The following is a 23,942-nucleotide window of genomic DNA, read 5'->3' on the forward strand; positions in this document are numbered from 1 at the left end:
CTAAGGAAACCCAAGCTATCAGATGGGAAAGCTGCATGTTGAGAGAGATTCTTTCCAGCCCCTTAGTGCTCCAGCCATTCACATTTAATGCACATGTGAGTAAAGAAGTCATCTTGAATGTCTAGTTCCATCAAGCCTTTTATGAGTCTAACTCCAGCTGCGTTAGACTGAAACTACATGAAAGACTTCAAGAACTATGCATCTGAACCTAATCAGTCCCAAACATAGTAGATAATCAACTGTTGTTTAAGCCACTAAGTTTTGAGATGGTCTGTTACTTTCAACAAGTATTCAAAGTAAGAGTTTTTTCTAAGTGAGAAAGAAAGCCATTGGAAGAATCTGAGGAGAAAAATGGCATGTTTTCAAAGGATCACTAATTTATGCTATGCTGTGAAAAGACTAAAGACTACAGGAGCTGTTGGAGAGCAAGAGTGGAAGAAGGAAGACTGCGTAGAAAGCTATTGTGCTCTTTTCATTTCTTATGACCATTAATCACAGTTTTAAGTAACTAATTTGTTTCGTGACTTTGTAATATATTTATTCTTGCCAGGTTATAGCTTTCTGAAAGTAGGGAACATGCAGATCTTATTCATTCACAAATTCTCAGGGTCTGGTAGATGCCCAGTAATTATTGAAGGAAAGTGTAACTGTATAAATGAATGAATGAATGAATAAATGAACACATGCTTTAGGTGCTCGACTAAATAAAGTGTTTCTGGATGTTACATATGTTTTTGATTCTACATTGTCTTCTTCTAATATCCATTTCTTTTTTTTTTTCAATTTAATGTCTGGTTTTAAAAATAAATGAACAAATAATGGATAAAAATTAGAACATCAGTAAGCATTGACTGAATAATTTAAATATAGAATAATTTTCACATTTTAAAGTCCAACTGCATACATGATAGGAAATGAGACAAAACTCTGAACTGAAATACATATTTCTTTCTCATGAACAAATTTAAAGTCTACAGAATATTAATACATTTTCTATAATACTTTGTAGAGTAAAACTGATCATGAATGAAATATCCTGCAAAATTAAAGGGATAATATCTTTGGAAAATTGCAGCAGAATAAAAATTGGCTTATTCCCATATGGCAGGTAAAGAGATCACTACAGAGAGAACATAGAAAATAATATTCAAAAGAGTAGAAAAATTAAATATCCATAAATCCAATTCCATCAGTTTCAAGAACTATCCACTTAATCATGATTTATCTTTGTCTTATTTTGAATTATTTGTAAATGATTTAACTTACTGCATATAGTTTTATATTTCAGCATCTCCACATCATTACTATAGGCCATTGTTTTAGCTGAGCTTCAAGAAGTGATACCAGCACTGTACTAAGACGAGCTTCAGGTGCCAATGACAGAATATTAAATCACGAAGTGTGGAAGAGTTAGCTTTATAGCAAGAACTTTCTCATATCCACTTTCATATTCTGTCTTCCCTATTTCTGTATCCCCCAAATCTGTTCCAAGACATGTTCTCCTGTTTGCTGCCAGAAAATATTGGGAAGGTCCTACACCCTTTTTTAGTTAATAATCTCTTTCTTTTCAAAGAAGTTACTGTATTTCCCTAGTTGGGCTAGGTAACATTCTTCATAGCACCACATTGGTCCAGTATATTGATGACATTATACTGTTCAGATGTGTAAGCAGAACCTGCCAAGTACTATGTACAGGAAGGTTAGCCACATGTGACCCACAGTGTGGGAAATAAACCCTAAAAATATTCAGGTACCTGCCACATTGGTGAGGTATTTAGCAATCCTGTTATGTGGGGTGTGACAGGACAATCTCTCTGTTCCAATTATCTATTGCTGCATAATAAATCAATCTAACACTTGGTGACTTAAAAAAACAACATCCTTGAGTCCAAGGTTGAATCTGCAATTCAGCAGGAAATGGCCAGAACTCACTGCTGCTCCACGCAGCAGCAGCTGGAGCTGGAGGCTCACTCCCATAGCTAGCAAGTTGAGGCTGGCTGGTACCTATGAACTCATCTGGAATTGTCAATGGCATACCTCACTTCCTTTTCACATAGACCCCTCCTCAGGACTTCTTGGTATTTCTAACAACACAATAACTAGGTTTCAAGAGTGAATGCCTCAAGAGTCCTGGGCAGAAGCTGCAAATATCACTTGGTCTCAAAAGCCCCAGAGAGTTGGTTTTGCTGCCTTATATTAATACAGTAAGTAATTAAGCCCAACCCAAATTCAGGGGAAAGGGAATTGGATTCAACCTCTCAATGAAAGGAAGTGAAAGGAAGAGCAAAAAAATCACAGATTTTTTTTTTTTTTTTTTTTTTTTTTTTTTTTTTTAGCTATCATGTCATCCCTAGAAAATGGGAAATTATTGCACTTTGAAAATTCTACAACTGGGCAGCCCCGGTGGCGCAGCGGTTTGGCGCCGCCTGCAGCCTGGGTTGTGATCCTGGAGACTCGGGATCGAGTCCCACATCCGGCTCCCTGCGTGGAGCCTGCTTCTCCCTCTGTCTGTGTCTTTGCCCTTATCTCTCTGTGTCTATGAATAAAAAAATAAAATAAAATGAAAATTCTACAACTAAAAAAGCGATAGAGCAGTTAGAAGACCTCTTCAGATTTTGGAAAGAGTACATTCTACACTTTGAAGGACTGCTCCATCTCATTTCTTGAGTATCCCATAGAAGTATAAGAGGGAAAACCAGAGCAAAAAAGAAGTTCTTTCCAACAGGTTCAGAGTATTGTACAAGTACGGGGTCCATCTGACCTTGTCATTTGGTCTATATGACCCAGCAGATCTCCTGGTTCTATAGTGATCATTAGTAGAAAAGAATCCATGCAGAGTTTTTGGCAAGCCTCTTAGGAAAATGAGAGCAGACACCTCCAAGATGTAGGGGCAAGGCTGTCTGCAGCACAGGTCTAATCAGGATTAGCAAACCAGCTCCTGGCCTGATATTTGGCCCAAGGACTGGTGCTCTGACTATGGGACATTAACTATGCAACTAGCACCACCTTTCATGAGGTGGTGGGGGAAAACCACCAGCTGGGTGGAAACCCAGGCCTGGCTCATGAATGGATCACAAGAGTTGCTGTGAATAAAATACAAACTGTTATTAAACTGCCATTTCTTTCAGGGAGACAATCCTGAAAGGATTGTGAGGAGAAATCTCCCAAGTTTGCAGAGCTTTTAGCAGGACACGTGAATAGGTGACTCAGTAAGAGTTCAGCCAGCCTCTTTCCTCATGTACTCCAGTACTTATACACTGGACCCAAGGATGAAAGAGCCGTGGTGGCATAATACATGAGCTCCCAACATGGACTCTCTCTATTGGTAAGATGTACTAGGTATTACTGCTAATGAATGTCAAACCATTTGAAGGCAGAAACCAATGTGGAGCCCTAGTCTCTGTACCACCTATCAAGGTGACCAAGGAGCCACAGGGTAGCAAGTTGAAAATATCAGACCAGTTCTACCTGGAGGAAGTAGTGATTTGTCCTTACCTGACTTAATAGGTATTATGGGCATAGAACTGCCTTTTTTTTTTTTTTAAGACTCTATTCATTTATTCATGAGAGACACAGAGAGAGGCAGAGACACAAGCAAAGGGAGAAGCTGGCTCCTTGCAGGGAGCCCGATGTGGAACTCGATCCTGGGATTCCAGGATCACGACTTGGGCTGAAGACAGGCACTCAACCACTGAGCCACCTGGACGTCCCTAGAACTGCCTTTCTTTCCCATAGCATCTTGGACAGCATCTCTGTTAAGGGATTTACAGAGTATCAGATATGTCATCATAAAATAGCCAAAACTTCTCCTTGGATAAAAGGTTCTACTTTAAAGAAGAGGAGGAGTAACAATAGTAAGTAATCAGGTGTATGTTGTTTCTACTATTTCATACATTATGTGGCCTTCTAAGGTCAGAGATAAGTAAGGCACCAGCTTGAGGATGACCCTCAAGATTTAGATTAGATTTAGGGTATTGTCTTTCAAGGTGAATATATTATTTGAACCAGGAGCTATTAGGCAGGACTGTATTCATAAGAGCTAGGAAACATGATTCCAGGACAAAAGTGGTAGGATTAGGATTGGTCCTTCTTATCATCATTCTGTTACCTACATGAAGAATTAGTGATTTCCATGCCTGCAAACTTGAGACACATCTGGACCACAGATTCTAGTTCTTGGAGTGGAAATGGAAGAGAAATGTATTCTTCTATCAGCATCTGTGGTGAGAGTTCTCACTCCTGAGAGATAGAGGCTCAATAAATATTTGCTAGATGAGAAAGTAAGGGTGGGTGTATAGGAGTGGGCGGGGGTTCCTGTGCTCTTCCTTTGTCTTCTATGCCCTTGTATTCTTCTCTCTGAGCTTTAAGTCTCCTCTCCTTGGCTCTCTGAACCTGTAACTGGAAGCTGCAGGCAGTAAGAAGTCTTTTGGAATTTATTTTATTTTACTGCTTGTAGATAAGTTTTGGTATTCTCTTTCTCTTAGAAAGAGAAGTTGAGGGCTATGTGTATGTAGTCTTATTTGCTGTCTTATTTGCTGTCTTTGCTGATTTCAAGTTTATTTATTGCTTTGTTTTGTTTATTCCAGGGAGTGTGATGGAGTATTGGAATCAGATCATCACATTATCCTTCAAAGCTAGAGGCTCTTTTCAAGTATGTATCTATAAATTTCCTCAAACTATCTGTGGGGAATATATTACACAAGAAGACAAGCAACTTTACCATTAAATTATTCATTTGTTCAAAATATTTAAGATTGTATGCTGCTCTTATAATTGTAATTCAAAACATATTTAATAGATGTTTAACAATAACAATTTACTTTAAAAATAATTTTTTGTTTCTCTAGTCATAAAGTTTTATCTTTTTCTAGGTCTATAAAATTATTCATCTTAACAACCACAATGGAATTTTATTTGATTGATCTTTTACTAATATTTCTGTCACTATCATATTAGGTGATATAAAATGTAACCTAACATAATCTATTTTTTTATTTCACTACTTGAGAGAATCACATCTTGTCAAAGTTTTTAACCAATAATCAATACAAAGTAGTATGTCAGGAGCCTCATCTGGTTTTCCTATTGCCTATTAAGAAGTAAAACAAATTGAAAGAAAGTCTGAGTTTATTTTCACTTAATGTTATTGTGCAAACATTTGTTTTTGCATAATACAAACAAGGAATTCATGAAAACAATGACTCCACAAGCAATTCATTTTATATTCCATTGTTATGCCTCTTGTATTGTTCTTTAGAGTTGATGAGTTATATTCAAATCCCGGTTTTGATATATAATAGCTATATGTTCTTGATGAGTTATTTATCTTCTCTGACATTCAATTCTCTTGTTTGTAAAAATGACAATATTAATCCTAGAGGCTGTTTTAAGGAGCAAATTTAGATGAGGAAGTGAAAGTATTTAACATGTTGCCCAGTGGTAGGTCTTAATAAATATTTGGTTGTTTCTTCCTACTTAACTGCATTTCTATCATCTTCTTTCTTGTTTTTCCAACTTTCCTCCTTACCTGTGTTATTTAAATTTTACCTTGATTTTGGAGATATATATCATATACCACTCATACACATATATATCAGTCCAAATTTAACATCATTTTGATATTTTGTCCTTTCCCTGGAGGGTAATGACACATACACTTTTTAAAAATAGTATACTACATACTATGTGGAATATAGCTTTTATGTATTTCCTCCTGGAGTACCAAATCTTGAAAAACAAAATAACATATCACTACATTTTTGTTTAGTTTTAGTTCATCTCTGTATTATTTTTCTAGGACTTCTGTAACAAGTACCATGGACTAGGTAGCTTAATCAATGAAAATTTATTATTTTCCAGTTTTTAAGGCTAGACACCCAAGATCAAGGTGTCAGCAGGGTTGGTTCCTTCTGAGGGCCATGAAGGGTATGCCCCAGGTCTCTCTCCTTGGTTTACAGATGGCCATCTTCTCCTTATATTTTCACATGGTCTTCCCTCAGTATATACCTGTGACCAAATTTTCTCTTCTTACAAGGATACCAGTTACATTGACCTAATGCCTACCTTAATGACCTCATTTTCATTTAATCTCCTCTGTGAAAAACCTGTCTCCAAATACAGCCACATTCTAGGAAAATTGTGGTTAGAACTTCAATATTATTGTTTTTCAGGATATACAATTCAGCCCATAATGAATTCTGAGAGGCCCCAGGAGCCCTCTTCTATCTCATCAGTCAACTCTCCCCATTCCTAAAATACAATTCCAACTATCCTGAATGTCTAAAAACTAACAGAGAACAATTAATCTATCAGATGCTAACTTTGTCAACATCCCCATCTACAAATTCATCTAAATCTGAAGCCACTCTCCCTTATTTCTCTCATTCTCAAAAGCATTATCTCCCTTTAGCTCATTCTTCCTCCTGTGTTCATGATCTGATCTTTTGCCCACTCATGTCAAAACTTGCTCCCTTGATAGTCCTTTTCTTGTGTTTGCAACTTCTTCCCTCTTCTTGGGAGTTTCTTGATCACTTTTCTTTACATATAGCACCCAGACTCCTCCACCTTATAAATCTGTCACACTCTTCTGTTCAAAGCAAACCACCCAAAAAGAACAGCCCACACTCAATGATTACACATCAGTCTGCGCTTATGACTATATTCCCTCTTCCCAGCCACCGTCACTTTTCAGTGCACTGCGGAACTTCTACAATTTCTTCACTGACGCCTCTCTAACAAGTTTACCAATAGTACTTAATCACTAAGTTTGATGACTTGTTGAGCGATGTCATCTAGCTTTATCAGCCTTTGATATCTTATTAATATTGATAACTCTTTTTCTTTACATTGCCTTTTGGTAACTCCTTTTCCACTTAAAAAAAAATTTAATCTTTCTATATTCAAAGATTTCAATCTTGGCCCTTCTCTTTCTCTATTGTATAAAACAGACCTGCAAACAGTGATCTTTTTTCTTTCTTTTTTTTTTATTTGACTGTAATCTATTTCTTCATTCTATACCTTTTTTTCTGGTTTCTAGAATCATATATCAAACCACCTACTTTGAAAATTATGTATCTCAAAGGAACCAAAGTTGTTAAAGGACCAAAGTGTTTGCCTATAAATCTGCTTATCCTCTGATCCTTTCTATGGTAAACCCAACTCAATCTACCTACTTTAACAAGCCAGATAAGAGATATGCTGACTTTTTCTTTGTCAAAACTTTAAATTTTACTGAGTAACTAATGTTCATCATATTCACGCCATCATGTTAGTTCAAAACCTCATTAGACCAAAGTAGGGCTGAGGCAATGCTTACCTAACTGCTTTCCAAACTTTGGTTTCTACTTCATCATCCATGTGATAGACAAATATTTTCTAAAATAAAAACTTGTTCATGTCACACTGTTATTTAAAGTATTTTATTGGCTCCTAAGGCATATAGGATGAAGTATAAAATGCAAGTCTCATAGAGAAGACCTTGATAATACTGTTCGTACTTGTATCTCTGGTTATGTCTCTATATTTTCTATACTTCTATGATCTCTGTAGTTCTGTAGGAGACATTAGTTTAATATTAATGAACCTCCATTAATACTAATCCCTATGCTGGAGTTTCTTCTCTGACACTTCTTCCTTGAATACTTCAAAATTCCTAAATGTTATATCTTTCATGAAGAATTTCTACCATACGTGTATCTTACCTTCATCCCCAGGGAAGACTAACTATACTGTTCCTTTGCATCATCATTTATCTTTTCAAGGTAGTACCTCTAACTTTGGCATACATATTGGCAATCTACTAAACTACAATCCTTGAGGCTAGGGATCATACTTTACTTATTAATTATAACTTTGTTAAAAAAAAAATTATAACTTTGTTTTATGATGCCTGTCACATAATGGATACTCAATGAATAACTGTTGAATGTATTGAATTAAAAGATCTTTGTAGTCATTAATGCCAAATATCTATATAATGAAGGAGTCCATCCTACAATATTTCACAAAGATATTGATTCATCCAGTGTTTGAAAACTTATATATCTCATTTGTTTCCATTTTATTTCATTATGTGACTTAAAAAACTATTTATCAAAGATCAATCTATTGGCATGCATTTGAGTTATAAAGTGCATAGGAAATTAGTTTATCAATCCTAATTAAATAGCAGCTCCTATTCAAAAAATTTTAAAGATTGTAGTTTAATATAGGTTAACCAACATGGTAATGCAATTATCAGTAGTATTAAATACACTATAGTTTTAAGTTTAAGGTATTATCCTACATGATCCTCTACATAAGGATTTCACAACTAGGGTATCATGTTCAAGTCTAAGTATCTTAGAAAAGAAATACTGATGAAATACAAGAAGAAGATTTTTAGAGTTGATAGGTAAGTAGAAACCATACATGGTAGAAATAGAACATCTACATACTTAACTTATATTTTCCTTCCCCTTAACTTATATTCACCTTCCCCAAAGATGTCACTTCACTCATTTCTTTAATCCTTATAAGAAAAAACAAACATGGATGTGTTAAGCCTAGAGAAACTTGATATTAAAACATGGGGCACCTGGGTGGCTCAGTTGGTTAAGCGTCTGCCTTCAACTCAGGTTATGATCCCAGGGGCCTGAGATTGACCTCCACATCAGGCTCCTTGCTCAGTGGAGAGTCTCCTCTCCCTCTTCCCCTGCTTGTGTGCTCTCTCTCACTCAAATAAATAAATAAGACTTCTTAAAAATTAAAAAATAAAACAGAATGGCATAAACCCAATAGGCAATTAGGAATGCTTTAGAATTTTTATAATTTTTCATTTATTCTCCATTCAACATTGTGGATTTGTTAGTCACATATGAAATAAAATAGCTTGAATTCCCAGACAACTACATGTAGACTTTGCTTTTGTTGCTTTGTCATGGTTCTCCAATACAATATTGAATGCCTTAAAGAATGTACACATGTTATACGGATGATGTAAGGGATTTCAAATGTATTTTTATTTTAACTATGCTCATTTCCACCATTCTTGCTAATTTTTCGATCTAAGCTACCATGTAAGATACAATCTTAGAAATTCTTGAGAATCTTGTTAGTTAGGGACACCTGGGTGGCTCAGCGGTTTAGAGCCTGCCTTTGGCTCAGGGCATGATCCTGGAGTCCTGAGATCGAGTCCCACTTTGGGTTCCCTGAATGAAGACTACTTCTCCCTTCTGCCTGTGTCTCTGCCTCTCTCTGTGTGTCTCTCATGAATAAATAAATAAATAATCTTTAAAATATAAAGAATCTTGTTAGTTAAAACCTAGAAGAGATGAGTTAAAAGGAAAATAATAAATGTATTCAAATACTTAAAAGATATAAAATCATGCTCTGGAGAGCGAGGAATAAGAATTTGAACAAATGTGAATGTCACAAGGAGATACATTTCTACTTTGCAGGAAGAAAATTATTTAACAAGACAAGACTTAATCTTGCTTTAATGGTGGAACTAAGCCACCATATTCTCTTCTTCCAGTTACTTTTCCATCTCCTTACCACTTTAGTCCTTGGGAGTTCTCTTGTATGGTCCAAGCCCAAGGATATTGTGTTATTCAGCATGATTTTCTTATACCCTCCCACCACTTATAAATAGTCTCCTATTTAAATCTTCTCAGACTATCCCAATTTGTGTATGCCATATGTTTCCTGCTGTGACATTGATTGATATAGGAACCCTTTGAAAATTTTATGAATGCTATGACCTTCACTTCCAGAAAAAAAGAAAAAAAACAACAACATATAATTGCAATTCTCTATTTCTCTGTTCATGAACCCAACCAAAATTACAGATTAATAAATATAAAAAAGAACTTAGGTAGCATTTTGCAGTATTAAACAGAGAGATGATTTGTCCAATTTCAGCAAACAAGGAAATTAATAGAAACTCATAGATAATATCAACTAATCTAAAACCCATACAAAATACAGCTTTCTTCTGAGTATCTGATGGATGAATCATTGTCCACATGAAAAGCAAAATATAAAATTTAATTCTCTCAAATCTTTTGACTTTGGCTGACATTTCTGACTTTTTCAGCCACTAAATAACTTCTGTTATAGTTGGAAAGCTCTTTTGCCATGAGTTTTCAAAAGCCATTTATGATCTTTTGACAAGTGTAAATTTGATTCCATAGATTGTACTATAATAAAATGTCAACCTTGCTTTTTTGGGCTGTATTTTTAGAATACATATTCATCACTTGTTATTATCTCTTCATATCCATGCAGCAGATAAAATACTAACAGCAGCAAAATGCGTGAGCAGGGCCTTCCGATTAATCTGGAGCTTGAAGAATGCAGGAGAACATTTCCAGACAGCATCAGAATGGAAGGCATCCTTGCCTTGCCACTCACAGTGATTGCTAAAGGAATGCACTATTGTTAACAGGGCTCCCATGAGAGGAAAAGCAGCTTTAGTGTCATTATAAGAGTCTCTTCTCAAGTACTGAGAATAAATGCTAAGACAGGGAAGCCAATGGCTAATGAAATACTCACCCTTAGCCAGGGCAGGCCTACAGTAAAATTTCAGAGTAAGTGAACTTGATCTTTTACCTCTTGCCATATCCCCTATGGAGATCTAATATATTCCTTGTTGACATTTTTTAAATTCTCCCTTTGAACAAACATTTGTTTTGCCTGCACTGTCCTTCCGAAGCTTATTTCTTTAGCATTTAAACTTATCTTTGGGTATCAGTTGGTAAAAGATTAATGAGTATATTTACATTTCGATAAAGATTTTTAAGATAACTGTCCTTGACATGCCATAAGAATATTTATTGATAAAATGTTAGAATTTCAAAGAAATGACATAGAATGTTATCTACCTACTACAGGCCTTGCATTTTTGGTTTTGCAGCCATGCATTTATTCATGTAGAACTATCTTCATTGCTTTAGTTCTCTGGGAAGTTAGAAACTGTTCTTGAATCTTGCTCCAACCCCCACCCCCTTCATCACACAGCTCAAGTTAACTCTAAAACAGTCTATAAGATATATTTGAAAACTTATAATGATGATTTAAAAGAAAAACCCTAGTAACAATATTAAACCTTTTAAAAGTTAAAGCTATATTTTAGAAAAGCAAAGAAAACTAGCTGGCAAACCCCCTCCATCCTACAGAAAGATGTTAGGTGAACAGGCTTAACTGTGAATTCTATCCTATAATCCTGCAAAATCTATATCGATTGTGCTAGCAAATTTCTTCTTCTTCCTGGAAAAAATCCAAAGAAATCGAAGTTCTAAAGGAAGGAATTTTGAGAAAGATTTTATTAATCATGACTTTGAATAAAGTCATTTAATTTATTCAACAATCAAGGATATTTTTAGCCAAACACTGATCTAGGTGTTATAGACAAAAGAATATCTAGCATGTGTGCAACCTGGAGAAATGTACTTGTACTCAGCAATAGCTTAGAATGAACTATAAATTACTCTAGAATGATGTAATTTATTTCAAGTAACTCAAGATTGCACAAAGTGCTATCAGATTTCAAAGGAGGAGATGAGGGAACATTCAGAAGAAAGAGATCGATACAAAACTACATTTTTCTCTTCATTAAACACCCTCTAATTATATACACTTCAAAACAAGACACATATTCTGTGTTCTAACAAAATCAGTCATTTTAATTCTCGTTGCAGTTTTCACAGGTCTGTTATTTTTTTCTTATATTACCAGTAGATTTAACTAGTAAAAATGATTGACTGCCGTCTGCCACCCAGTCACCAGCACACTCATTTATTTCATATGACTCATAAGAATCCCTGAAATAGCAGTCTATCAACTCAGCAAATTGCTAAATACACAAGTCATAGGGCACTTTGATTATTCATTTTCATGATGTCCACAGTGTTCCATGTTTGTTTCCCAATTAGTTTTAACTCACTTTCTTTGCAAAGTGGTTTAAGACATTGAGAGGGAGGCTTGTGGAGGCCAGTCAGCCCGTTCACTTGGTTATGGGAGGGAGGAGCAGATCTTCTGCATATTCGGTCATATTCAAAACACCTGTCAAAGCTGACAGGAAACAGAAAGACTAAAGGGACTGAACACAAGAAGGGCTGTTACTGACTCAGTCCTTCTTCCTGTGTCTAGCCTATGGACAAACTTCACCATCTCTATATATCCATTCTGGCATTTGTACATGGGAGTGAAGGTACCATCTTTTTGTGCTATTTATTAGCTCATTTTGAGAATAATGTGATAATGGGAAAATGCTGTACCAAAAAGTAGACATGTAATGAAGACATAAAGGAGGATATGTAAAAATGTTATTGCTTTCCAAAATAAATATATTTTTGTTTCATTTAGAAGTTCAGATAGGCAATATTCAGTATAAGTATGAAAATAACATTTAAGAAAACATGGCATGACGAGAAATCTGTTTCTAAGGCAGTGCTGGAAAATTAGCTTGACAATTTCCAAGTCTAAGAATTTTTATGGCCATAAGAAAATAAATGCTTTTACTCAAACAAGATAAACTCCAAAATAGCATCAATAATCCAAGGCCCTATTTCGGCAAATGGAAACTGGGCTAAATCCCTAGAGAGATCATTCTGTTCCAAAGGACTCAGTTTAATATCTGTCCAAGAAAACAGTCTAAGGAAAAGGGTAAGGGGAAATTTTCTTCTTGCTCTTCATAAATGGATAAAAATTATTTCACTTGGGGCACCTGGGTGACCCAGTGGTTGAATGTCTGTCTCTGGCTCAGATCATGATCTGGGGGTCCTGGGATTAAGTTCCCCATTGGGTTCCCAGCAGGGAGCCTGCTTCTCCCTCTGCCTATGTCTCTGCCTTTCTCTGTGTGTGTCTCTCATGAATAAATATATAAAATCTTTTTAAAAATTGTTTTCATTTACTTTCATACCTTATAAATTGGGGAATTGAATTGCCCACCTTCCAGGCTCCTCTTCCTTCACCAGGAGCCCCCTTCCTGAGCCCCTGATATTGGTAGTAAATATTATTTATCCCAGAATCTTGCTATTTTGTATAATTTTAGGTTTCTAAGAGGAGATGGAACAATGTTTGATGAATCAAGTTAATCACAATTCAATCACCAGATCTTGAAAAGTTGTGGTTCCATAATTCCTTTCCTCACTGCAGATTTCAGTGACACAGGAGCTGATCTAAAATAAAACACAGCTGAAAATATGACAAATATCACAGACAAATGTCAGCAAGGTGGAATTATCATTATAGAGGATCATATGGCAAGATAACTGATAAAAAATAAGTGAATTGGGCTTGTGTAATTGGTGTAAGTCCCAATAAAATATGCTTTTCTCCTACTAATATTTTACATCCGGACAGCTTTGGTTTTAGTCCTGGTGCTGTGACTTCTAGGTGTGCATAATCTTGGACAGCTTTCTTAGCATCAATTATGTCTGTCTTATAGAATTGTTTGAAGATTAAATGAAAGACTATAAGCAAAATACTTAGCATAATATCTGGAACTCCAGGATGAGGCAAATTGGGGGCTAGGTCTGAAAAGTTTTGATTGGAATTCATTAGCTAGAAATGAAGGACTCTGCAGGTGAAATGGATTGGATGAGAAAAGACATATGGTGTTTGTTTCATCTTGGAACATTTAGAATAGTGGTTTTCGAACCTATCAAATATCAGAATCAACCAAGTATCTTCTTGTGAAAAAGTTTATTTCGTTCCTACTCTCAAACATAGGATTCAGTCTTCAGCAGCTTGGATATTCTGATCATTGGCTACATTTGGGAACCAGCAGTATAGAGTCCGTGTAAAGATACAGTGAGAGACATACCTAAAAATCTGGGAGGCATGGTGAGAAAAATATAAGGGACTGAATGCCCAGTTAAAGAGCATGGACCTCACTTACTGAAAGCCTAGCACACCATGACATATTTTTTAAACAAGGAAATGTCATCTATGCTCAAAGCTCTGCTTTACTAAGATAAATTTAGCAATAATGAGAAATAGATTAGGAAAAGAGGCTTTGGAAAGACTAATTATGATTTTACTGGTAGACTGCTCAGGAGTCCATTAGACTAGTCCAAGAGAAAATGAAGAATGGCTTGGGGCTAGGGAGTTGGTACTGAGCAACAGGGCTAAACAATGTAGTTAGTTAAAATAGGCAAAACACATAGTATTGGGAAGAAGGTAAAGAGAATGAACTATAATTTAATATAAATACAACACTTATAGTTGAAATATTAAGAAATTACTATGAATCAAAGTAACTCTTGAAATTTGAATCACAATCTGATATAAAGTAAGCTATCAGCTCCTAAGCGGAAAGAGTGCTGGTGAATGAGTTGCTGCTTGGCTATAAGCTCCAACTATATACCACTTCTCCTTCTTGAGATTGTCTATAAAACTCCCAGTCATGCCTTTTTATTCTTTGAGAATGTAGGGATTTGGTTTATAGATATGTATGACTTATCAGACATGTCTCCTGAAAAGTCCTTCACTCTTTTAGACGCTAATGGGCTGCACTTTTACTACACTTCAGCAACCCACAAGCTCCCTTTTAAAATCAAAAAGCCAATTTATGGTCACAATTTTCTATCCCTTTTCAAACTCATTATTAACATCAGTCTCCCCATAACTGCTTTTTCTCCCAATCTGGCATCCACTTTCTTCACAACTTTTTCTTGTTATACTGTTGCATACTTTATGGCTGTAACTTCTCTTTCCTGCACTCTCAATGCCCTTGTCCACGTATCTTGGTGCTTTGGCCAGAATATCCTGGGTCATGAGTCAGATTGCCTTCTCTTCTTTTATTTATTTATTTTTTTTTTTTTTTGCCTTCTCTTCTTTTATACACAAACTATAGAACTTAACTGCAGAAACTAAGAGTTTGACCAAATTGGTATCAGCACAAATTTATGACCACCACTTTTTCTGGGCCATTAATATTCCTAAGCACATTATATTTTAATATTCCTTGATGGGCGCCCTTCGCCATCTTCAGAAATAACAAATCACCCTGTCCCAACAAATAAAATTACCTACAAATTCACAGTGAAAACTGATGCTTAACGGAGTGCCATTAGCTTTAAATCCCACACCTATAAGAATACTGAGTATATTTATGTCTATGTATTTACTTCTCTTGTCAGTAGTCTGAAAGGAAAATTTGTTTTTGTATTCAAAGATAATGCATCAAGCAGTTCTCTGAATCCTATCCTATCTCCTCAGGGAAGTTGACATTTCAATTTTTCACCCGTTCCCCCTGTGATTTCCATAGCAAAGTGTCTTCCAGCTCACTCCATGTAGACTGTAAACACATCCTTTCTATCTTTAAAAAATCATTCTCTATAAACCTAGGGTATTTTGATTAATTGAAGAATTCATAATAAAGCCTAAATAAGGACATACATAAAAAATTTAAGTATGAATATACTTTCTAATAAATTTAGAGGGTGTGTGGTATTGTTGAAGATAAGGGAATCTTGGCCATTGCTGACACCAGGTTACACCACAGAAAGTCTGTCTTACTAGATTTGTAATTACTGAATGTGAGAGAAATTTATCACATATTAAGCCACTTTTGTTTTCTGGCATTCACCCCTGAATTGAATCCTGTTTAATATACAGATCTGAATGTGTCTGCTTTTACTATCTATGTTTTTACCACGTTTTCTTTTTCTTTTTCCTCTTGTACTTAATGCAGTAAGGCTTTCATCAATATCACTCCACAAAATGGTTCTGGCTAATGACCTAGCGACAAGTTACATGTTTTGTTTTTACTGATGTTTCTATGACATTTAACATTTGTTTGGCTTTCTGTTTGAGTAGCCTTCATTAATTCATTCAAGAGATATTTATTTATGTTCTAAGCATGATTTTGTGCTAAGTTTGAATGTATATAATGACTAAAACTTCATTTTGCTTCTAGGGTTGGGGGATGGGTAAAATGGACCAAAGTGGTCAAAAGGGAGAAATTTCCACTTATAAGATAAATAAGTCCTGGAGGTATAAGCACAACATGGTAACTACAGTTAACAATACTGGATTGCATATTTAAAAATCACTGAGAGAAGAGCTCTTACAAGTTCTCATCTCTGGAAAAAAAAATATGTAACTATGTGTGGTAATGGATATAACTAAACTTATTGTGGTAATCATTTCTCAATAGATACATATATCAAATCATTATGTTGTGCCTCTAAAACAAATTCAATATTATATGTCAATTATATCTCAATTACACATAAATATCAGCAAAGAGAGCCCCTCTATATCCCTTTGAGAGGACCAATGATAATTAAAATCACTAATATCATTGTGCCTCTCATGGTTACAGTATTCATATCAAACCACAGCGCTTTTCACTAGAATGAAAAGTTTGTGAATTCTTCAGCTAGTGGATTGTATGATGGAAAAAGATTTTTTAAGACTGATATATTTATTTTAGAGAGAGAGCCCATATGTGAAAGTGGAAGAGGGGCAGAGGGAGAAAGAGAGAGAAAATCTGAAGCAGATTCTTCACTGAACATGGAGCCTGATCCCATGATCTCCAAGATCATGACTGGAGCCAAAACTAAGAGTCAGATGCTTGACTAACTGAACTGCCAGGTACCCTACTCATGGAAAAATATTTTGAAGGTATAAGAAGACTTAGGTTCTGGTTCTGTCACTAGCTCTGTGATCCTAAATGAGCTATGTACTCTGAGGAAAAAAAATATCTTGTAAGGGCATGAGATTCCGGTGAGCATAAAATGATGTCATAAACTAATACCTGTTGCAGAGTAATACACATGTAGTGCTGAAACCAATAATTCCAATTCACTAAGTTACTAAATCAGAAGACAACTTCTCATTCTGTTACATACTTTGTCTCTGGTACCTAATGAGTGAATATTCGTAACTATTCCAGACAAACTTTCCCAGGCTTGGGCAGTTTCTACAATAATTAATAAATAAATAAATAAATATTAAGTGGTGGATATGTTCAGGTTCTCCTGTGTTCTCAAGTGTAGCATGGATTCCTGTGGACCCCGGACCAAAACTCATTGTCCCAAATGGTAGCAATGAGGATAAAAAAATTTTAAAAAGAATAAATTCTTTTGCTTATGAAGCTTACATGTTAGTGAAAATAGATATATTAGCCAACCAAACACTAGTGATAGGAAGAAAATGGTGATGAACTTATAAGGATGAACTGGTATAAAAATTGTGTTTTTGCTGTTAGGACATGCAAAACTAGACCAAATATGTAGAATTACTCTTTTTTTTATTAGTTGTACAACTGGCCATGTAAGACTATAATTCCTGAGGGAAATGAGGTGAGCTTTGTGGCTACATCAGCTTACCACCTGGAATCAGTTTCCAATCTCCAGTACAGGGAGCAGGAACTCAAACAGAGGTGGACAGTCTTCATAGATTGAAGAGAAAGAGATCGGAGTTAGAAATTTGGAGGGAGGTTGAGGTGCTAGAATTTGTGTAATAGAGTAATGGAGAGGAAGGTGCTGCACAGAGGGGATAGTTCTGCAAAAGTGATCCTCTCAAACCTACAGTTGACTAATCTGTATATGCATAGGGTGCTTATTTCCTTTGCCACAGTGCCCTCTTTCCCAAACATACACCTATATTTTATGCTTCAATTCATAGGAAATAGCATACTTTAATTCTGAGAAGTATTTTTTTCTCCTGTGAGATAGACCTTATAGAAAGCCATGTTTTTTTCTCATTGTCCTCCCAAGTAGTATTTCTGAAATGATTACCTGACATGTTTCCTCAAATGATCCCTTATCCTTTTGACAATTAAAATCAAACTTCCTTAGCAAAATAAAGTCTTTAATGAGTGTCCCCATACTTTCACTTTCATATCCTACCACTTCTCCCTCATACTCTAAAATCTAGCATGGGTGGCTCAGCAGTTTAGCACCTGCCTTTGGCCCAGGGCGTGATCCTGGAGTCCCGGGATCCAGTCCCACGTCAGGCTCCCTGCATGGAGCCTGCTTCTCCCTCTGCCTGTGTCTCTGCCTCTCTCTGTGTGTCTCGTCTCTCATAAATAAGTAAATAAAATCTTTTTTAAAAATCTAGCTTATAATAAGTTCCTCCTTGTATTTCATTGAATGGATGAAAATAGCTAATGTTCATCAACAAGTGAATGAATAAATTGAGATATATTCATATAAATGAGCAATTACTCAAAACAAAAAGACGCAAACTACTGATATGCACAAGGACATGGATGAGCTAAGAAACATGAGTGAAAGAAGCGAGAAACAAGAGTAACAACTATATAATGACCCTCGAGGAGGCTTGGGGATATGCACAAATTACCTAAACTAATAGAGGTCAGAGTAGAAGTTACTTCTACTCAGTGGGAGAGATTTGTTGGAAAGGAGCAACGACTTTTTCTAGGAAGATCAAAATATTCTAGATCTTGATCGGGCATGGGGTTACATGAATGTAATCATTTATCAAGATTCATCGAATTGTACATTTAGATTGTGCACTTGTGCACTTCACTGCACATAAATTAAATCTCAATTTAGGAAGAAAATTAAGAGATCTCAGATTAGAAAAAAATGTAATGGCCTAAGAAGGGTAGTAAGAATAGCTGACTCTTACCCAGCACTTGTTCTGTGCTAAAACCATTACTATCTCTTACTGAACTGAATCTTCCTTTGCTGATGCATTTAGCCTGGTGGTATCTCACATAAAGTGCTCAGGTGATAGAAGCTATTATTATAAATGTATAAAATATGTGGAAATATCTCGAGGATAAGGGTGTTATAATACAAACTTCAGGGCAGTCAGTCACAAAATAAAACTTTTCATACCTTTTTATATCCAAAGGGGATAATATAAGTGCTATGATACTATAATATCCTTTATAGAATTTGTTTTCATAGCATGCTGGGTCCCCCCGCCCCCAGTTTTTATCTTTGGTACTTCAATTTCTGATAGCTACTAAAAACTTGAGATGGACTTTTAGTTGCAACAGTAAAATGGAAAACTGACTAAAACTGAAGAGGTCAGGACAGTTGAACCAATTTGACTAGCTTTTATAAAAAGCTTAAAGAAATAACCTTCTAAGTCTGGGAATGCCTTTTTCTCTAGAAATGAAAAAGGCATCATAAAAGGACATTTACTGCGCTCATAAAATTCAAATGGATATATTATTACCAAGTTTCACAATATTAAAAGACAGATGATGGAGGGAGAAATAAAATACATGAAAGCAAATTGAAATTGATCATCAAAAATGCCAGAAATAAGAACCCTAAAAAATTCACTGGTAAACCAATTAGAATTATATTACAGTTCAAATGATTACCATAAAACCCAATATAATTTAATATGAGATTTCATTTTTCTATTTTCCCAAGCAAATGACAGAACTTAGCCACGTATATTTAAAATTCTTGTCGTTTATCAAGTGCCTGGTAACTTAAAATAAATCAAACTCTGAAATGGTTATATGATACAGTTATTCAATAAGATTCTGGTTAATTTGACTAAATTTATGTGCCCTTTATTCATTTTTTATCTAGCAACAAAAAATGAACAAAACGCTATCTTTTGTATTTCAAAGGCTAATCATCATTTGTTCTATCATTACATCTTCTTTGTAATCGAGTTCTTTAAAATGAGAACAAAAGCCAAATGAAGTTTTCATTGCTTCTTTGACCAATATTAACTATGAAGTAGTCTAAGAAACTGCAACTACCTATAAAATCATGCCTTCACATAGGCTACCAACCAACAAAATAATTTCTTCTCTTCTTCATCAGCAGTCCTTTGTCATTTAAGTGCTGCTAAAGGAGCAATCACTTCTTTCAAGTACATGGTTAGAGAGTTATTCTACACCTTGCCACACACTGTCAGGGATTTTTTTTTTTAAGTAATGCAATAACAGTGCTATTTCTTTTATTAATTCTCTTCATGAAATTTAAGCTTATTCAAGATAACAAGAAATTAGATATGAACTTTTTAAACTTAAATAGACTTTATTTTTATTTTTAGAGCAATTTTAGGTTTATAAGAGCCCTGGGCAGAAAGTACAGAGTTTCCATACAGTACCTTTTCTTCCCCCAACCCATTTTCCCCTTTTATTGATGTGAGACATTTGTTACAATTGATGGACAAATATTTATACACTAGTATTGACGAAGTCCATAGTTTACATTAGGCTTCAGTCTGCGAATGCATAATGTCATGTATTCATCATTATAGTATTATACAGAATAGTTTCACTGCCCTACGAATCTTCACTAATTCACCTATTCATCCTTCTCCCTAACCCCTGGCAACCATGGATCTTTACTCTCTCTACAGTTTTGCTTCCTCTGTAAAGTCTTATAGTTAGAATCATATAGTAAGTATGTAGCCTTTTCAGACTGGCTTCTTTTGCTTAGCAATATGCACTGAAAGTTCCTCTGTGTTTTGACAGCTCATTTTTTTAATCACTGAAAAATATTCTATTATATGGATTATCACAGTTTATCCATTCACCTGCTAAAGGATATTTTGGTTGCTTCTAAGTTTTGGTAATTATGAATAAAGCACTATAAACATTTGTTTGCAAGTTTCTGTGAACTAAATTTTCAACTAAATACTAAGGAACACAATTGTAGGATTGTACGGTAAGCTTATGTTTAGTTTTGTTAGAAACTTTCAAGTTATTTTTCTTTTCTTTCTTAATTCATCAGTATGTATGTATGTATTTTTGTTGTTGAACATATTTTTTATTATTTAAATTCAATTAATTAACATTTAATGTATTATTAGTTTCAGAGGTAGAGGTCAGTGATTCATCAGTCTCACATAAAACCCAGTGCTCACTATTATCATGTGCCCTCCTTAATGCTCATCACCACCCAGTTACCCCATCCAGCCCCTCCTCCAGCAACCCTCAGTTTGTTTGCTATTATTAAGATGCTTTCATGGTTGTCTCCCTCTCTGTGTCAAGTTTTATTTTTTTTTCTTCTCTTCCCCTATGATCCTCTGTTTTGTTTCTTAAATTCCACATATGAGTGAGATCATGTGGTAATTGTCTTTCTCTGATTGATTTATTTCCCTTTCACAGTGCTGTACCATTGTGTGTTCCCACCAAAAATGAATGAGAATTCTTTCAACTCCACATCCCCATAAGCATTTGGTGTCATCAGCGCTTTGGATTTTTGCCATTTAATGGATATAGTGGTATCTTGTGTGTGTAATCTTTTGTTTGTGTTGGGAGGGGGGAGTTGCAATTGCCTAGTGACATATGATGTTAAGCATCCTTTCATGTGCTTATTTGCATCAGGGTTCACTGGTTAACTACCAAATATGTAGAGTAGAAGGATACCAATTCTCTGTAATCTGTTTCAGAAAATAGAAGCAGAGGGAATATTCCCTAATTATTTCTTTGAGTCCAGCATTATCCTCATACAAAATGAACAAAAACACCATACCAAAGGAATGCTGAAGACCAATATCTCTCATGAACATAAATTTAAAAATTCTCAAGAAAGCATTAACAAGTTGAATTCAACCACTTCAGGTATCCAAGACCAAGTCAACATTCAAAAATCAATTAATGCAATCCATCATATCAACAGGCTAAACAAGAGAAATCATATAACCATATCAATAGATGCAGAGAAAGCATTTTATGATGTTCCACACCTATTCATGATGTAAACTCTCAGCAAACTAGGCCATGTTCTAATGCACCAATGGGTCCATAGAAGGCATTCTTTATTTCCGTTAATAATTTTGATTTCCAGCACTTTCTTTTGATTCTTTCTTTGAGTTATATTTCTTTCCTTACTTTGCCCATCTGTATTTGCATATTCTTCAGTTTTCACATTAAAGCTCTTAGCATATTAATCAAAGTTACTTTAAATTCGCAGTCTGAAAATTCCAAAATCTTTATCACACCTGAGTCTGGTCCTGATGCTTGTTTTACCTTTTCAGACTATGTTGCTTGCCTTTTAGCATGTTTTGTGATTTTTTTTTTGTGGAAAGCCAGACATGATGTGTCAGGTAATGAAAACTGAGACAAGGCCTTTAATGTAAGGCTTTATGTTTACAGCTAAGAGTTACGTTGTGTTTACTGTTTGCTGTAGCTGTGCAATTAGAGGCTAACTTCTAATTACTTTATTTTGGTTGCCTCTTTGGCCTTGGGTTTCTGTTCAGACTCCTCCTTAAATAGGTTCTGAGTCTTGTGTTTCTTTCAGCTATAACACCTTGTTGCTATCTATGTAGGAACCATATTCATGTGGTGGGACTTAGTGAGGAAAAGGAGGCATTCTATAATCCTATGTTAACTCAGGCTTTCAGGAGAAAATGTAATCTTCACAAGTGCTTCTCAGCTTTGTTTCCCTCTACCTAGTGAGGCAAAAAAAAAAAAGCTAGAGAGGCTAGAATTGGTATTTTCCTTACCTCAGATTGGTTAGGGTCTGGTAAAACCCAAATTAGGTCTCTCATGAAATAGTGTCCCTTGATGGAAGGCCTTGTTATGGAGATCAGAGTGTTCTGGGCTTATTTCAACAGGTTACTTTTCTTCTTCTGCCAGAAGCAGGAGGAGATTTTTCTATGATCTTTACCCTAAGAACTGGTTGGGGCCCCTGTAGTTTGTAAAACTTAGAAAGTGTGGGTCCCTATCTAACTCCCCAGAAAAAGTTCAACCCCCAGGAGTTTAAATCTCCCAAACTATTCCACACTTGACTGTTAGCAATTAGTCCATTGCTTTTGAAACATTTCTGCCAGGCCTCCACGGTGGCTTCTACTGTCTGTAAGCAGTGATTCTCTGATTCTGTCTTTCCATTTGGGGGGAGAGGGGGTGGGCTCGTTACTTTAGTTCTCTGATGGATTTAGAAGAGTTATGCATTTTTGTTTATTAAACTTTTATTTTTTTTTTATTTATTTATTTTTTTATTGGTGTTCAATTTACTAACATACAGAATAACACCCAGTGCCCGTCACCCATTCACTCCCACCCCCCGCCCTCCTCCCCTTCTACCACCCCTAGTTCGTTTCCCAGAGTTAGCAGTCTTTACGTTCTGTCTCCCTTTCTGATATTTCCCACACATTTCTTCTCCCTTCCCTTATTTTCCCTTTCACTATTATTTATATTTTGTTTCAAAGATGGAAGTGATGACTGTCATGCTCTTTAAATGTTGGACCTGAAACCAGAAGTCAAGAAGAGTTTTTATATAACCTACTACTTTTAGTTTTATGCACATAAGTCAAATGCAAAAAAAAAAAAAAAATCCTTGTCATTCCCAAGACATGAGTAAGTACAAAATGATAATCTTAGAATCAACAATTTTTCTGATGAATGCTTACATTTTGGTATCTAAAGTTTTCTTCTAACTTTAAATAAGAGGGATAAGAATATGTGTAGTATTTATAAATTATCCTGATAAATTATTTCATACAGATATATCTTTGATCTACAGTATTATTTTAATGCTATGATGATTTCAAAATATTCTAAATGAAGTATTAAAGATGATTAGGATTGTGGCATCTGGGTGGCTCAGTTGGTTAATTATACAACTCTTGATTTTTGGCTCAGGCCATGATCTCAGGGTTGTGAGATCAAGCCCCATATTGGGATCCACACTCAGCAGGGACTCTGCTGGAGATTCTCTCTCCCTCTCCTTCTGTCCCTATCCTGATTGTTCTCTCTCTCTCTCTGTCAAATAAATAAATACATCTTTTTAAAAATGATGATTAGGGTCATAATTATGCAATTATTAGTAATACAGTAGTTGTATTTAATGTTATGAAGTAAGCAAGAATTTAAATAGAAAATATAAATGTATGGAACAGATAAATAAAAATACAACTTAATAAAGATTTTTGTTACTATTACTTAAGAAAAAAATTACTTTACTCATGCCAAAAAAAAAGATATAAAATCTTACTGATGTGATTTAACAGGTTTTAAATCCCAGCATTCATAACAAGTAAGATAGTAAATAGAACTC

The sequence above is a fragment of the Canis lupus genome, chromosome 1 (genome assembly GCF_003254725.2).
Source record: "Canis lupus dingo isolate Sandy chromosome 1, ASM325472v2, whole genome shotgun sequence".
NCBI classification, from domain to species: Eukaryota; Metazoa; Chordata; class Mammalia; order Carnivora; family Canidae; genus Canis; species Canis lupus.